At 41.4% G+C, this 12,530-nt stretch overlaps 45 non-coding genes across 45 annotated transcripts; 30 read left to right on the forward strand and 15 right to left on the reverse strand.

Annotated features, from left to right (window-relative positions):
- Window positions 1-67: 67 nt before the first annotated feature.
- Window positions 68-139, reverse strand: Trnaq-uug. Its single transcript has one exon. It is a non-coding gene; the product is annotated as a tRNA-Gln (tRNA).
- Window positions 140-310: 171 nt separating this feature from the next.
- Trnay-gua lies at window positions 311-406 on the forward strand. The gene is made up of 2 exons: window positions 311-347; window positions 371-406. It is a non-coding gene; the product is annotated as a tRNA-Tyr (tRNA).
- A 236-nt stretch (window positions 407-642) lies between these two features.
- Trnap-ugg lies at window positions 643-714 on the forward strand. Its single transcript has one exon. It is a non-coding gene; the product is annotated as a tRNA-Pro (tRNA).
- Window positions 715-784: 70 nt separating this feature from the next.
- Trnal-aag lies at window positions 785-862 on the forward strand. The gene is given in 2 exon segments: window positions 785-822; window positions 828-862. It is a non-coding gene; the product is annotated as a tRNA-Leu (tRNA).
- A 624-nt stretch (window positions 863-1,486) lies between these two features.
- On the reverse strand, window positions 1,487-1,558 carry Trnaq-uug. The gene has a single exon. It is a non-coding gene; the product is annotated as a tRNA-Gln (tRNA).
- A 624-nt stretch (window positions 1,559-2,182) lies between these two features.
- On the forward strand, window positions 2,183-2,264 carry Trnal-aag. Its single transcript has one exon. It is a non-coding gene; the product is annotated as a tRNA-Leu (tRNA).
- Window positions 2,265-2,335: 71 nt separating this feature from the next.
- Trnar-ucg lies at window positions 2,336-2,408 on the forward strand. The gene has a single exon. It is a non-coding gene; the product is annotated as a tRNA-Arg (tRNA).
- A 480-nt stretch (window positions 2,409-2,888) lies between these two features.
- Window positions 2,889-2,960, reverse strand: Trnaq-uug. The gene has a single exon. It is a non-coding gene; the product is annotated as a tRNA-Gln (tRNA).
- A 172-nt stretch (window positions 2,961-3,132) lies between these two features.
- Window positions 3,133-3,228, forward strand: Trnay-gua. The gene is made up of 2 exons: window positions 3,133-3,169; window positions 3,193-3,228. It is a non-coding gene; the product is annotated as a tRNA-Tyr (tRNA).
- Window positions 3,229-3,464: 236 nt separating this feature from the next.
- On the forward strand, window positions 3,465-3,536 carry Trnap-ugg. The gene has a single exon. It is a non-coding gene; the product is annotated as a tRNA-Pro (tRNA).
- A 70-nt stretch (window positions 3,537-3,606) lies between these two features.
- Trnal-aag lies at window positions 3,607-3,688 on the forward strand. Its single transcript has one exon. It is a non-coding gene; the product is annotated as a tRNA-Leu (tRNA).
- Window positions 3,689-3,759: 71 nt separating this feature from the next.
- Trnar-ucg lies at window positions 3,760-3,832 on the forward strand. Its single transcript has one exon. It is a non-coding gene; the product is annotated as a tRNA-Arg (tRNA).
- Window positions 3,833-4,140: 308 nt separating this feature from the next.
- Window positions 4,141-4,212, reverse strand: Trnap-cgg. The gene has a single exon. It is a non-coding gene; the product is annotated as a tRNA-Pro (tRNA).
- A 100-nt stretch (window positions 4,213-4,312) lies between these two features.
- On the reverse strand, window positions 4,313-4,384 carry Trnaq-uug. The gene has a single exon. It is a non-coding gene; the product is annotated as a tRNA-Gln (tRNA).
- Window positions 4,385-4,555: 171 nt separating this feature from the next.
- Window positions 4,556-4,651, forward strand: Trnay-gua. Its single transcript has 2 exons — window positions 4,556-4,592; window positions 4,616-4,651. It is a non-coding gene; the product is annotated as a tRNA-Tyr (tRNA).
- Window positions 4,652-4,887: 236 nt separating this feature from the next.
- Trnap-ugg lies at window positions 4,888-4,959 on the forward strand. The gene has a single exon. It is a non-coding gene; the product is annotated as a tRNA-Pro (tRNA).
- Window positions 4,960-5,029: 70 nt separating this feature from the next.
- Window positions 5,030-5,111, forward strand: Trnal-aag. Its single transcript has one exon. It is a non-coding gene; the product is annotated as a tRNA-Leu (tRNA).
- Window positions 5,112-5,182: 71 nt separating this feature from the next.
- Window positions 5,183-5,255, forward strand: Trnar-ucg. Its single transcript has one exon. It is a non-coding gene; the product is annotated as a tRNA-Arg (tRNA).
- Window positions 5,256-5,563: 308 nt separating this feature from the next.
- On the reverse strand, window positions 5,564-5,635 carry Trnap-cgg. Its single transcript has one exon. It is a non-coding gene; the product is annotated as a tRNA-Pro (tRNA).
- A 100-nt stretch (window positions 5,636-5,735) lies between these two features.
- On the reverse strand, window positions 5,736-5,807 carry Trnaq-uug. The gene has a single exon. It is a non-coding gene; the product is annotated as a tRNA-Gln (tRNA).
- A 172-nt stretch (window positions 5,808-5,979) lies between these two features.
- Window positions 5,980-6,075, forward strand: Trnay-gua. The gene is made up of 2 exons: window positions 5,980-6,016; window positions 6,040-6,075. It is a non-coding gene; the product is annotated as a tRNA-Tyr (tRNA).
- Window positions 6,076-6,311: 236 nt separating this feature from the next.
- Trnap-ugg lies at window positions 6,312-6,383 on the forward strand. The gene has a single exon. It is a non-coding gene; the product is annotated as a tRNA-Pro (tRNA).
- Window positions 6,384-6,606: 223 nt separating this feature from the next.
- Window positions 6,607-6,679, forward strand: Trnar-ucg. The gene has a single exon. It is a non-coding gene; the product is annotated as a tRNA-Arg (tRNA).
- Window positions 6,680-6,987: 308 nt separating this feature from the next.
- Trnap-cgg lies at window positions 6,988-7,059 on the reverse strand. Its single transcript has one exon. It is a non-coding gene; the product is annotated as a tRNA-Pro (tRNA).
- A 100-nt stretch (window positions 7,060-7,159) lies between these two features.
- Window positions 7,160-7,231, reverse strand: Trnaq-uug. Its single transcript has one exon. It is a non-coding gene; the product is annotated as a tRNA-Gln (tRNA).
- Window positions 7,232-7,402: 171 nt separating this feature from the next.
- Trnay-gua lies at window positions 7,403-7,498 on the forward strand. Its single transcript has 2 exons — window positions 7,403-7,439; window positions 7,463-7,498. It is a non-coding gene; the product is annotated as a tRNA-Tyr (tRNA).
- A 236-nt stretch (window positions 7,499-7,734) lies between these two features.
- On the forward strand, window positions 7,735-7,806 carry Trnap-ugg. Its single transcript has one exon. It is a non-coding gene; the product is annotated as a tRNA-Pro (tRNA).
- Window positions 7,807-7,876: 70 nt separating this feature from the next.
- Trnal-aag lies at window positions 7,877-7,958 on the forward strand. The gene has a single exon. It is a non-coding gene; the product is annotated as a tRNA-Leu (tRNA).
- Window positions 7,959-8,029: 71 nt separating this feature from the next.
- Window positions 8,030-8,102, forward strand: Trnar-ucg. Its single transcript has one exon. It is a non-coding gene; the product is annotated as a tRNA-Arg (tRNA).
- Window positions 8,103-8,410: 308 nt separating this feature from the next.
- Window positions 8,411-8,482, reverse strand: Trnap-cgg. Its single transcript has one exon. It is a non-coding gene; the product is annotated as a tRNA-Pro (tRNA).
- Window positions 8,483-8,582: 100 nt separating this feature from the next.
- On the reverse strand, window positions 8,583-8,654 carry Trnaq-uug. The gene has a single exon. It is a non-coding gene; the product is annotated as a tRNA-Gln (tRNA).
- A 171-nt stretch (window positions 8,655-8,825) lies between these two features.
- Window positions 8,826-8,921, forward strand: Trnay-gua. Its single transcript has 2 exons — window positions 8,826-8,862; window positions 8,886-8,921. It is a non-coding gene; the product is annotated as a tRNA-Tyr (tRNA).
- Window positions 8,922-9,157: 236 nt separating this feature from the next.
- Trnap-ugg lies at window positions 9,158-9,229 on the forward strand. Its single transcript has one exon. It is a non-coding gene; the product is annotated as a tRNA-Pro (tRNA).
- Window positions 9,230-9,299: 70 nt separating this feature from the next.
- Window positions 9,300-9,381, forward strand: Trnal-gag. Its single transcript has one exon. It is a non-coding gene; the product is annotated as a tRNA-Leu (tRNA).
- A 71-nt stretch (window positions 9,382-9,452) lies between these two features.
- Trnar-ucg lies at window positions 9,453-9,525 on the forward strand. The gene has a single exon. It is a non-coding gene; the product is annotated as a tRNA-Arg (tRNA).
- A 308-nt stretch (window positions 9,526-9,833) lies between these two features.
- Trnap-cgg lies at window positions 9,834-9,905 on the reverse strand. The gene has a single exon. It is a non-coding gene; the product is annotated as a tRNA-Pro (tRNA).
- Window positions 9,906-10,005: 100 nt separating this feature from the next.
- Trnaq-uug lies at window positions 10,006-10,077 on the reverse strand. The gene has a single exon. It is a non-coding gene; the product is annotated as a tRNA-Gln (tRNA).
- A 165-nt stretch (window positions 10,078-10,242) lies between these two features.
- Window positions 10,243-10,338, forward strand: Trnay-gua. The gene is made up of 2 exons: window positions 10,243-10,279; window positions 10,303-10,338. It is a non-coding gene; the product is annotated as a tRNA-Tyr (tRNA).
- A 236-nt stretch (window positions 10,339-10,574) lies between these two features.
- Window positions 10,575-10,651, forward strand: Trnap-ugg. The gene has a single exon. It is a non-coding gene; the product is annotated as a tRNA-Pro (tRNA).
- A 218-nt stretch (window positions 10,652-10,869) lies between these two features.
- On the forward strand, window positions 10,870-10,942 carry Trnar-ucg. Its single transcript has one exon. It is a non-coding gene; the product is annotated as a tRNA-Arg (tRNA).
- Window positions 10,943-11,250: 308 nt separating this feature from the next.
- On the reverse strand, window positions 11,251-11,322 carry Trnap-cgg. The gene has a single exon. It is a non-coding gene; the product is annotated as a tRNA-Pro (tRNA).
- A 96-nt stretch (window positions 11,323-11,418) lies between these two features.
- Window positions 11,419-11,490, reverse strand: Trnaq-uug. Its single transcript has one exon. It is a non-coding gene; the product is annotated as a tRNA-Gln (tRNA).
- A 171-nt stretch (window positions 11,491-11,661) lies between these two features.
- On the forward strand, window positions 11,662-11,757 carry Trnay-gua. The gene is made up of 2 exons: window positions 11,662-11,698; window positions 11,722-11,757. It is a non-coding gene; the product is annotated as a tRNA-Tyr (tRNA).
- A 236-nt stretch (window positions 11,758-11,993) lies between these two features.
- Trnap-ugg lies at window positions 11,994-12,065 on the forward strand. Its single transcript has one exon. It is a non-coding gene; the product is annotated as a tRNA-Pro (tRNA).
- A 223-nt stretch (window positions 12,066-12,288) lies between these two features.
- Trnar-ucg lies at window positions 12,289-12,361 on the forward strand. The gene has a single exon. It is a non-coding gene; the product is annotated as a tRNA-Arg (tRNA).
- The last annotated feature ends 169 nt before the right edge of the window (window positions 12,362-12,530 follow it).

The following is a 12,530-nucleotide window of genomic DNA, read 5'->3' on the forward strand; positions in this document are numbered from 1 at the left end:
TTATTATTATTACAATCCAAATGTCGTGCATAAAAATAAACACGATTGATAGAAATGGGATTAAAAAAGGTCCCACTGAAAATCGAACTCAGATTATCAGAGTCAAAGTCTGATGTGATAACCATTACACCATGGAACCTTCCATCGTTTGTCACCAGCACTGCTAGTACAATGTAAATTTGTCGTTAAATTTGGTGGAATTTAGGGCCATGTGCTGATTCCTCCAACTCAGTGATTTCGATGATTTAAAACATGATCTTTTGGTGCATGTTAATGGAGTATATTGCTATGTTCGACGGAAATAAAACAACCTTCGATAGCTCAGTTGGTAGAGCGGTGGACTGTAGTGACACGATGTAAAATGCAAGGAATCCATAGGTCGCTGGTTCAACTCCGGCTCAAAGGAGAGCACTTGTGATTACGCATTGAGTGGGCAAAAGAAAATAGATATAGCTGATAGTCATGTATATTCAAAATAGAGTGTAGTAATGGAAAATCCAACATGTACTATTGGGGTACGCATATCTACAACGGAAAGTTGACAACATCACCGTGTAAATATGAAATGTTTAGCTCAAAAATGGGACACAATTAATGGTTAGTAATTGTAGCCGGCAACAAACGGTGTTAGAAAAGTTGCGTGGCTCATTGGTCTAGTGGTATAATTCTTGCTTTGGGTGTAAGAGGCCCCGGGTTCAAATCCCGGATGAGCCCCTACAAAATTTCAGCTGAGATGGTAAACCTCTTATTGTATTATTTAGATGAATGTTAACATTGCAAACGTGGTAGCGTGGCCGAGCGGTCCAAGGCGCTGGTTTAAGGCACCTCTTCGGGGGCATGGGTTCGAATCCCATCGCTGCCAACGTCAATTTTGCTCAAACTGTTGTAGCATAGCAAGGAATTGATGATTGTGCACTTACGGGCAACGTTGATGGTCGTTTGGCCTAATGGATAAGGCGTCGGACTTCGGATCAGAAGATTGAAGGTTCGAGTCCTGCTACGATCACTCGCAAACGGTTATTTTGGCTATTTTGAAATGCGCGCGCGAAAAGTTACAAACAAAGAATTAGCAATCCATTTGCAATTGCTCCTGGTTGTAAGCCAAAGTACACATCAAAGAGAACATCCGAGGTTCCCGCCCAAAAAATTGGTCTAAGGAGTGGAATCAATGAATCCCTATCGTACGATCTCTATTCCCTATACCAAATTAAGCTGTGGTATTTCCTTAGGAAAAAACATTTGGGACTCGTGACTGTACCTTAGAACACATGATGTGTCTAATGGCAGGGATCGGTGCCAAAAGTAAAACAATTGGGGCCCATCCGGGAATTGAACCCGGGATCACTTACACCCGAAACAAGTATCATACTACTTGACCAATGAGCCCTATTATCTTTCATTATTGATTCGAAAATTATTTTATTATTATTACAATCCAAATGTCGTGCATAAAAATAAACACGATTGATAGAAATTGGATTAAAAAAGGTCCCACTGAGAATCGAACTCAGATTATCAGAGTCAAAGTCTGATGTGAAAACCATTACACCATGGAACCTTCTAACGGATGTCACCAGCACTGCTACTACAATGTAAATTTGTCGTTAAATTTGGTGGAATTCAGTGCCATGTGCTGATTCCTTCAACTCAGTGATTTCGATGATTTAAAACATGATCTTTTGGTGCATGTTAATGGAGTATATTGCGATGTTCGACGGAAAGAAAACAACCTTCGATAGCTCAGTTGGTACAATGTAAAATGCAAGGAATCCATAGGTCGCTGGTTCAACTCCGGCTCGAAGGAGAGCACTTGTGATTACGCATTGAGAGGGCAACAGAAAATAGATAAAGCTGATAGTCATGTATATTCAAAATAGAGTGTAGTAATGGAAAATCCAACATGTACTATTGGAGTACGCATATCTACAACGGAAAGTTGACAACATCACCGTGTAAATATGAAATGTATAGCTCAAAAATGGGACAAAATTAATGGCTAGTAATTGCAGCCGGCAACAAACGGTGTTAGAAAAGTTGTGTGGCTCATTGGTCTAGTGGTATGATTCTTGGTTTGGGTGTAAGAGGCCTCGGGTTCAAATCCCGGATGAGCCCCTACAATATTTCAGCTGAGATGGTAAACCTCTTATTGTATTATTTAGATGAATGTTAACATTGCAAACGTAGTAGCGTGGCCGAGCGGTCCAAGGCGCTGGTTTAAGGCACCAGTCTCTTCGGGGGCATGGGTTCGAATCCCATCGCTGCCAACGTCAAATTTGCTCAAACTGTTGTAGCATAGCAAGGAATCGATGATTGTGCACTTACGGGCAACGTTAATGGTCGTGTGGCCTAATGGATAAGGCGTCGGACTTCGGATCCGAAGATTGCAGGTTCGAGTCCTGCTACGATCACTCGCAAACGGTTATTTTGGCTATTTCAAAATGCGCGCGCGAAAAGTTACAAACAAAGAATTAGCAATCCATTTGCAATTGCTCCTGGTTGTAAGCCAAAGTACACATCAAAGAGAACATCCGAGGTTCCCGCCCAAAAAATTGGTCTAAGGAGTGGAATCAATGAATCCCTATCGTACGATCTCTATTCCCTATACCAAATTAAGCTGTGGTATTTCCTTAGGAAAAAACATTTGGGACTCGTGACTGTACCTTAGAACACATGATGTGTCTAATGGCAGGGATCGGTGCCAAAAGTAAAACAATTGGAGCCCATCCGGGAATTGAACCCGGGATCACTTACACCCGAAGCAAGTATCATACTACTAGACCAATGAGCCCTATTATCTTTCATTATTGATTCGAAAATTATTTTATTATTATTACAATCCAAATGTCGTGCATAAAAATAAACACGATTGATAGAAATTGGATTATAAAAGGTCCCACTGAGAATCGAACTCAAATTATCAGAGTCAAAGTCTGATGTGATAACCATTACACCATGGAACCTTCCAACGGATGTCACCAGCACTGCTACTACAATGTAAATTTGTCGTAAAATTTGGTGGAATTTAGTGCCATGTGCTGATTCCTTCAACTCAGTGATTTCGATGATTTAAAACATGATCTTTTGGTGCATGTTAATGGAGTATATTGCGATGTTCAACGGAAAACAAAACAACCTTCGATAGCTCAGTTGGTAGAGCGGTGGACTGTAGTGACACGATGTAAAATGCAAGGAATCCATAGGTCGCTGGTTCAACTCCGGCTCGAAGGAGAGCACTTGTGATTACGCATTGAGTGGGCAACAGAAAATAGATAAAGCTGATATTCATGTATATTCAAAATAGAATGTAGTAATGGAAAATCCAACATGTACTATTGGGGTACGCATATCTACAACGGAAAGTTGACAACATCACCGTGTAAATATGAAATGTATAGCACAAAAATGGGACACAATTAATGGTTAGTAATTGTAGCCGGCAACAAACGGTGTTAAAAATGTTGCGTGGCTCATTGGTCTAGTGTTATGATTCTTGCTTTGGGTGTAAGAGACCCCGGGTTCAAATCCCGGATGAGCCCCTACAATATTTCAGCTGAGATGGTAAACCTCTTATTGTATTATTTAGATGAATGTTAACATTACAAACGTGGTAGCGTGGCCGAGCGGTCCAAGGCGCTGGTTTAAGGCACCAGTCTCTTCGGGGGCATGGGTTCGAATCCCATCGCTGCCAACGTCAATTTTGCTCAAACTGTTGTAGCATAGCAAGGAATCGATGATTGTGCACTTACGGGCAACGTTAATGGTCGTGTGGCCTAATGGATAAGGCGTCGGACTTCGGATCCAAAGATTGCAGGTTCGAGTCCTGCTACGATCACTCGCAAACGGTTATTTTGGCTATTTCGAAATGCGCGCGCGAAAAGTTACAAACAAAGAATTAGCAATCCATTTGCAATTGCTCCTGGTTGTAAGCCAAAGTACACATCAAAGAGAACATCCGAGGTTCCTGCCCAAAAAATTGGTCTAAGGAGTGGAATCAATGAATCCCTATCGTACGATCTCTATTCCCTATACCAAATTAAGCTGTGGTATTTCCTTAGGAAAAAACATTTGGGACTCGTGACTGTACCTTAGAACACATGATGTGTCTAATGGCAGGGATCGGTGCCAAAAGTAAAACAATTGGGGCCCATCCGGGAATTGAACCCGGGATCACTTACACCCGAAGCAAGTATCATACTACTAGACCAATGAGCCCTATTATCTTTCATAATTGATTCGAAAATTATTTTATTATTATTACAATCCAAATGTCGTGCATAAAAATAAACACGATTGATAGAAATTGGATTAAAAAAGGTCCCACTGAGAATCGAACTCAGATTATCAGAGTCAAAGTCTGATGTGATAACCATTACACCATGGAACCTTCTAAAGGATGTCACCAGCACTGCTACTACAATGTAAATTTGTCGTTAAATTTGGTGGAATTTAGTGCCATGTGCTGATTCTTTCAACTCAGTGATTTCGATGATTTAAAACATGATCTTTTGGTGCATGTTAATGGAGTATATTGCGATGTTCAACGGAAAGAAAACAACCTTCGATAGCTCAGTTGGTAGAGCGGTGGACTGTAGTGACACGATGTAAAATGCAAGGAATCCATAGGTCGCTGGTTCAACTCCGGCTCGAAGGAGAGCACTTGTGATTACGCATTGAGAGGGCAACAGAAAATAGATAAAGCTGATAGTCATGTATATTCCAAATAGAGTGTAGTAATGGAAAATCCAATATGTACTATTGGGGTACGCATATCTACAACGGAAAGTTGACAACATCACCGTGTAAATATGAAATGTATAGCTCAAAAATGGGACACAATTAATGGCTAGTAATTGTAGCCGGCAACAAACGGTGTTAGTAAAGTTGTGTGGCTCATTGGTCTAGTGGTATGATTCTTGCTTTGGGTGTAAGAGGCCCCGGGTTCAAATCCCGGATGAGCCCCTACAATATTTCAGCTGAGATGGTAAACCTCTTATTGTATTATTTATATGAATGTTAACATTGTAAACGTTGTGGCGTGGCCGAGCGGTCCAAGGCGCTGGTTTAAGGCACCAGTCTCTTCGGGGGCATGGGTTCGAATCCCATCGCTGCCAACGTCAATTTTGCTCAAACTGTTGTAGCATAGCAAGGAATCGATGATTGTGCACTTACGGGCAACGTTAATGGTCGTGTGGCCTAATGGATAAGGCGTCGGACTTCGGATCCAAAGATTGCAGGTTCGAGTCCTGCTACGATCACTCGCAAACGGTTATTTTGGCTATTTCGAAATGCGCGCGCGAAAAGTTACAAACAAAGAATTAGCAATCCATTTGCAATTGCTCCTGGTTGTAAGCCAAAGTACACATCAAAGAGAACATCCGAGGTTCCTGCCCAAAAAATTGGTCTAAGGAGTGGAATCAATGAATCCCTATCGTACGATCTCTATTCCCTATACCAAATTAAGCTGTGGTATTTCCTTAGGAAAAAACATTTGGGACTCGTGACTGTACCTTAGAACACATGATGTGTCTAATGGCAGGGATCGGTGCCAAAAGTAAAACAATTGGGGCCCATCCGGGAATTGAACCCGGGATCACTTACACCCGAAGCAAGTATCATACTACTAGACCAATGAGCCCTATTATCTTTCATAATTGATTCGAAAATTATTTTATTATTATTACAATCCAAATGTCGTGCATAAAAATAAACACGATTGATAGAAATTGGATTAAAAAAGGTCCCACTGAGAATCGAACTCAGATTATCAGAGTCAAAGTCTGATGTGATAACCATTACACCATGGAACCTTCTAAAGGATGTCACCAGCACTGCTACTACAATGTAAATTTGTCGTTAAATTTGGTGGAATTTAGTGCCATGTGCTGATTCTTTCAACTCAGTGATTTCGATGATTTAAAACATGATCTTTTGGTGCATGTTAATGGAGTATATTGCGATGTTCGACGGAAAAAAAAACAACCTTCGATAGCTCAGTTGGTAGAGCGGTGGACTGTAGTGACACGATGTAAAATGCAAGGAATCCATAGGTCGCTGGTTCAACTCCGGCTCGAAGGAGAGCACTTGTGATTACGCATTGAGAGGGCAACAGAAAATAGATAAAGCTGATAGTCATGTATATTCCAAATAGAGTGTAGTAATGGAAAATCCAATATGTACTATTGGGGTACGCATATCTACAACGGAAAGTTGACAACATCACCGTGTAAATATGAAATGTATAGCTCAAAAATGGGACACAATTAATGGCTAGTAATTGTAGCCGGCAACAAACGGTGTTAGTAAAGTTGTGTGGCTCATTGGTCTAGTGGTATGATTCTTGCTTTGGGTGTAAGAGGCCCCGGGTTCAAATCCCGGATGAGCCCCTACAATATTTCAGCTGAGATGGTAAACCTCTTATTGTATTATTTATATGAATGTTAACATTGTCAACGTTGTGGCGTGGCCGAGCGGTCCAACGCGCTGGTTTGAGGCACCAGTCTCTTCGGGGGCATGGGTTCGAATCCCATCGCTGCCAACGTCAATTTTGCTCAAACTGTTGTAGCATAGCAAGGAATCGATGATTGTGCACTTACGGGCAACGTTAATGGTCGTGTGGCCTAATGGATAAGGCGTCGGACTTCGGATCCGAAGATTGCAGGTTCGAGTCCTGCTACGATCACTCGCAAACGTTTATTTTGGCTATTTCGAAATGCGCGCGCGAAAAGTTACAAACAAAGAATTAGCAATCCATTTGCAATTGCTCCTGGTTGTAAGCCAAAGTACACATCAAAGAGAACATCCGAGGTTCCCGCCCAAAAAATTGGTCTAAGGAGTGGAATCAATGAATCCCTATCGTACGATCTCTATTCCCTATACCAAATTAAGCTGTGGTATTTCCTTAGGAAAAAACATTTGGGACTCGTGACTGTACCTTAGAACACATGATGTGTCTAATGGCAGGGATCGGTGCCAAAAGTAAAACAATTGGGGCCCATCCGGGAATTGAACCCGGGATCACTTACACCCGAAGCAAGTATCATACTACTAGACCAATGAGCCCTATTATCTTTCATTATTGATTCGAAAATTATTTTATTATTATTACAAATCAAATGTCGTGCATAAAAATAAACACGATTGATAGAAATTGGATTAAAAAAGGTCCCACTGATAATCGAACTCAGATTATCAGAGTCAAAGTCTGATGTGATAACCATTACACCATGGAACCTTCCAACGGATGTCACCAGCACTGCTACTACAATGTAAATTTGTCGTTAAATTTGGTGGAATTTAGTGCCATGTGCTGATTACTTCAACTCAGTGATTTCGATGATTTAAAACATGATCTTTTGATGCATGTTAATGGAGTATATTGCGATGTTCGACGGAAATAAAACAACCTTCGATAGCTCAGTTGGTAGAGCGGTGGACTGTAGTGACACGATGTAAAATGCAAGGAATCCATAGGTCGCTGGTTCAACTCCGGCTCGAAGGAGAGCACTTGTGATTACGCATTGAGTGGGGAACAGAAAATAGATAAAGCTGATATTCATGTATATTCAAAATAGAATGTAGTAATGGAAAATCCAACATGTACTATTGGGGTACGCATATCTACAACGGAAAGTTGACAACATCACCGTGTAAATATGAAATGTATAGCACAAAAATGGGACACAATTAATGGTTAGTAATTGTAGCCGGCAACAAACGGTGTTAAAAATGTTGCGTGGCTCATTGGTCTAGTGTTATGATTCTTGCTTTGGGTGTAAGAGACCCCGGGTTCAAATCCCGGATGAGCCCCTACAATATTTCAGCTGAGATGGTAAACCTCTTATTGTATTATTTAGATGAATGTTAACATTGCAAACGTGGTAGCGTGGCCGAGCGGTCCAAGGCGCTGGTTTAAGGCACCAGTCTCTTCGGGGGCATGGGTTCGAATCCCATCGCTGCCAACGTCAATTTTGCTCAAACTGTTGTAGCATAGCAAGGAATCGATGATTGTGCACTTACGGGCAACGTTAATGGTCGTGTGGCCTAATGGATAAGGCGTCGGACTTCGGATCCGAAGATTGCAGGTTCGAGTCCTGCTACGATCACTCGCAAACGGTTATTTTGGCTATTTCGAAATGCGCGCGCGAAAAGTTACAAACAAAGAATTAGCAATCCATTTGCAATTGCTCCTGGTTGTAAGCCAAAGTACACATCAAAGAGAACATCCGAGGTTCCTGCCCAAAAAATTGGTCTAAGGAGTGGAATCAATGAATCCCTATCGTACGATCTCTATTCCCTATACCAAATTAAGCTGTGGTATTTCCTTAGGAAAAAACATTTGGGACTCGTGACTGTACCTTAGAACACATGATGTGTCTAATGGCAGGGATCGGTGCCAAAAGTAAAACAATTGGGGCCCATCCGGGAATTGAACCCGGGATCACTTACACCCGAAGCAAGTATCATACTACTAGACCAATGAGCCCTATTATCTTTCATAATTGATTCGAAAATTATTTTATTATTATTACAATCCAAATGTCGTACATAAAAATAAACACGATTGATAGAAATTGGATTAAAAAAGGTCCCACTGAGAATCGAACTCAGATTATCAGAGTCAAAGTCTGATGTGATAACCATTACACCATGGAACCTTCTAAAGGATGTCACCAGCACTGCTACTACAATGTAAATTTGTCGTTAAATTTGGTGGAATTTAGTGCCATGTGCTGATTCTTTCAACTCAGTGATTTCGATGATTTAAAACATGATCTTTTGGTGCATGTTAATGGAGTATATTGCGATGTTCGACGGAAAGAAAACAACCTTCGATAGCTCAGTTGGTAGAGCGGTGGACTGTAGTGACACGATGTAAAATGCAAGGAATCCATAGGTCGCTAGTTCAACTCCGGCTCGAAGGAGAGCACTTGTGATTACGCATTGAGAGGGCAACAGAAAATAGATAAAGCTGATAGTCATGTATATTCCAAATAGAGTGTAGTAATGGAAAATCCAATATGTACTATTGGGGTACGCATATCTACAACGGAAAGTTGACAACATCACCGTGTAAATATGAAATGTATAGCTCAAAAATGGGACACAATTAATGGCTAGTAATTGTAGCCGGCAACAAACGGTGTTAGAAAAGTTGTGTGGCTCATTGGTCTAGTGGTATGATTCTTGCTTTGGGTGTAAGAGGCCCCGGGTTCAAATCCCGGATGAGCCCCTACAATATTTCAGCTGAGATGGTAAACCTCTTATTGTATTATTTATATGAATGTTAACATTGTAAACGTTGTGGCGTGGCCGAGCGGTCCAAGGCGCTGGTTTGAGGCACCAGTCTCTTCGGGGGCATGGGTTCGAATCCCATCGCTGCCAACGTCAATTTTGCTCAAACTGTTGTAGCATAGCAAGGAATCGATGATTGTGCACTTACGGGCAACGTTAATGGTCGTGTGGCCTAATGGATAAGGCGTCGGACTTCGGATCCGAAGATTGCAGGTTCGAGTCCTGCTACGATCACTCGCAAACGTTTATTTTGGCTATTTCGAAATGCGCGCGCGAAAAGTTACAAACAAAGAATTAGCAATCCATTTGCAATTGCTCCTGGTTGTAAGCCAAAGTACACATCAAAGAGAACATCCGAGGTTCCCGCCCAAAAAATTGGTCTAAGGAGTGGAATCAATGAATCCCTATCGTACGATCTCTATTCCCTATACCAAATTAAGCTGTGGTATTTCCTTAGGAAAAAACATTTGGGACTCGTGACTGTACCTTAGAACACATGATGTGTCTAATGGCAGGGATCGGTGCCAAAAGTAAAACAATTGGGGCCCATCCGGGAATTGAACCCGGGATCACTTACACCCGAAGCAAGTATCATACTACTAGACCAATGAGCCCTATTATCTTTCATTATTGATTCGAAAATTATTTTATTATTATTACAATCCAAATGTCGTGCATAAAAATAAACACGATTGATAGAAATTGGATTAAAAAAGGTCCCACTGATAATCGAACTCAGATTATCAGAGTCAAAGTCTGATGTGATAACCATTACACCATGGAACCTTCCAACAGATGTCACCAGCACTGCTACTACAATGTAAATTTGTCGTTAAATTTGGTGGAATTTAGTGCCATGTGCTGATTACTTCAACTCAGTGATTTCGATGATTTAAAACATGATCTTTTGATGCATGTAGTATATTGCGATGTTCGACGGAAATAAAACAACCTTCGATAGCTCAGTTGGTAGAGCGGTGGACTGTAGTGACACGATGTAAAATGCAAGGAATCCATAGGTCGCTGGTTCAACTCCGGCTCGAAGGAGAGCACTTGTGATTACGCATTGAGTGGGCAACAGAAAATAGATAAAGCTGATAGTCATGTATATTCAAAATAGAGTATAGTAGTGGAAAATCCAACATGTACTATTGGGGTACGCATATCTACAACGGAAAGTTGACAACATCACCGTGTAAATATGAAATGTATAGCTCAAAAATGGGACACAATTAATGGTTAGTAAATGTAACCGGCAACAAACGGTGTTAAAAAAGTTGTGTGTCTCATTGGTCTAGTGGTATGATTCTTGCTTTGGGTGTAAGAGGCCTCGGGTTCAAATCCCGGATGAGCCCCTACAATATTTCAGCTGAGATGGTAAACCTGTTATTGTATTATTTAGATGAATGTTAACATTGCAAACGTGGTAGCGTGGCCGAGAGGTCCAAGGCGCTAGTTAAAGGAACCGATCTCTTCGGGGGCATGGGTTCGAATCCCATCGCTGCCAACGTCAATTTTGCTCAAACTGTTGTAGCATAGCAAGGAATCGATGATTGTGCACTTACGGGCAATGTTAATGGTCGTGTGGCCTAATGGATAAGGCGTCGGACTTCGGATCCGAAGATTGCAGGTTCGAGTCCTGCTACGATCACTCGCAAACGGTTATTTTGGCTATTTCGAAATGCGCGCGCGAAAAGTTACAAACAAAGAATTAGCAATCCATTTGCAATTGCTCCTGGTTGTAAGCCAAAGTACACATCAAAGAGAACATCCGAGGTTCCCGCCCAAAAAATTGGTCTAAGGAGTGAAATCAATGAATCCCTATCGTACGATCTCTATTCCCTATACCAAATTAAGCTGTGGTATTTCCTTAGGAAAAAACATTTGGGACTCGTGACTGTACCTTAGAACACATGATGTGTCTAATGGCAGGGATCGGTGCCAAAAGTAAAACAATTGGGGCCCATCCGGGAATTGAACCCGGGATCACTTACACCCGAAGCAAGTATCATACTACTAGACCAATGAGCCCTATTATCTTTATTGATTCGAAAATTATTTTATTATTATTACAATCCAAATGTCGTGCATAAAAATAAACACGATTGATAGAAATTGGATTAAAAAAGGTCCCACTGAGAATCGAACTCAGATTATCAGAGTCAAAGTCTGATGTGATAACCATTACACCATGGAACCTTCCATCGTATGTCACCAGCACTGCTACTACAATGTAAATTTGTCGTTAAATTTGGTGGAATTTAGTGCCATGTGCTGATTCCTTCAACTCAGTGATTTCGATGATTTAAAACATGATCTTTTGGTGCATGTTAATGGAGTATATTGCGATGTTCGACGGAAATAAAACAACCTTCGATAGCTCAGTTGGTAGAGCGGTGGACTGTAGTGACACGATGTAAAATGCAAGGAATCCATAGGTCGCTGGTTCAACTCCGGCTCAAAGGAGAGCACTTGTGATTACGCATTGAGTGGGCAAAAGAAAATAGATATAGCTGATAGTCATGTATATTCAAAATAGAGTGTAGTAATGGAAAATCCAACATGTACTATTGGGGTACGCATATCTACAACGGAAAGTTGACAACATCACCGTGTAAATATGAAATGTTTAGCTCAAAAATTGGACACAATTAATGGTTAGTAATTGCTGCCGGCAACAAACGGTGTTAGAAAAGTTGCGTGGCTCATTGGTCTAGTGGTATAATTCTTGCTTTGGGTGTAAGAGGCCCCGGGTTCAAATCCCGGATGAGCCCCTACAATATTTCAGCTGAGATGGTAAACCTCTTATTGTATTATTTAGATGAATGTTAACATTGGAAACGAAGTAGCGTGGCCGAGCGGTCCAAGGCGCTAGTTTAAGGCACCAGTCTCTTCGGGGGCATGGGTTCGAATCCCATCGCTGCCAACGTCAATTTTGCTCAAACTGTTGTAGCATAGCAAGGAATCGATGATTGTGCACTTACGGGCAACGTTAATGGTCGTGTGGCCTAATGGATAAGGCGTCGGACTTCGGATCCGAAGATTGCAGGTTCGAGTCCTGCTACGATCACTCGCAAACGGTTATTTTGGCTATTTCGAAATGCGCGCGCGAAAAGTTACAAACAAAGAATTAGCAATCCATTTGCAATTGCTCCTGGTTGTAAGCCAAAGTACACATCAAAGAGAACATCCGAGGTTCCCGCCCAAAAAATTGGTCTAAGGAGTGGAATCAATGAATC

Source organism: Daphnia pulex, chromosome 10 (assembly GCF_021134715.1).
Source record: "Daphnia pulex isolate KAP4 chromosome 10, ASM2113471v1".
In the NCBI taxonomy this organism is placed as follows: Eukaryota; Metazoa; Arthropoda; class Branchiopoda; order Diplostraca; family Daphniidae; genus Daphnia; species Daphnia pulex.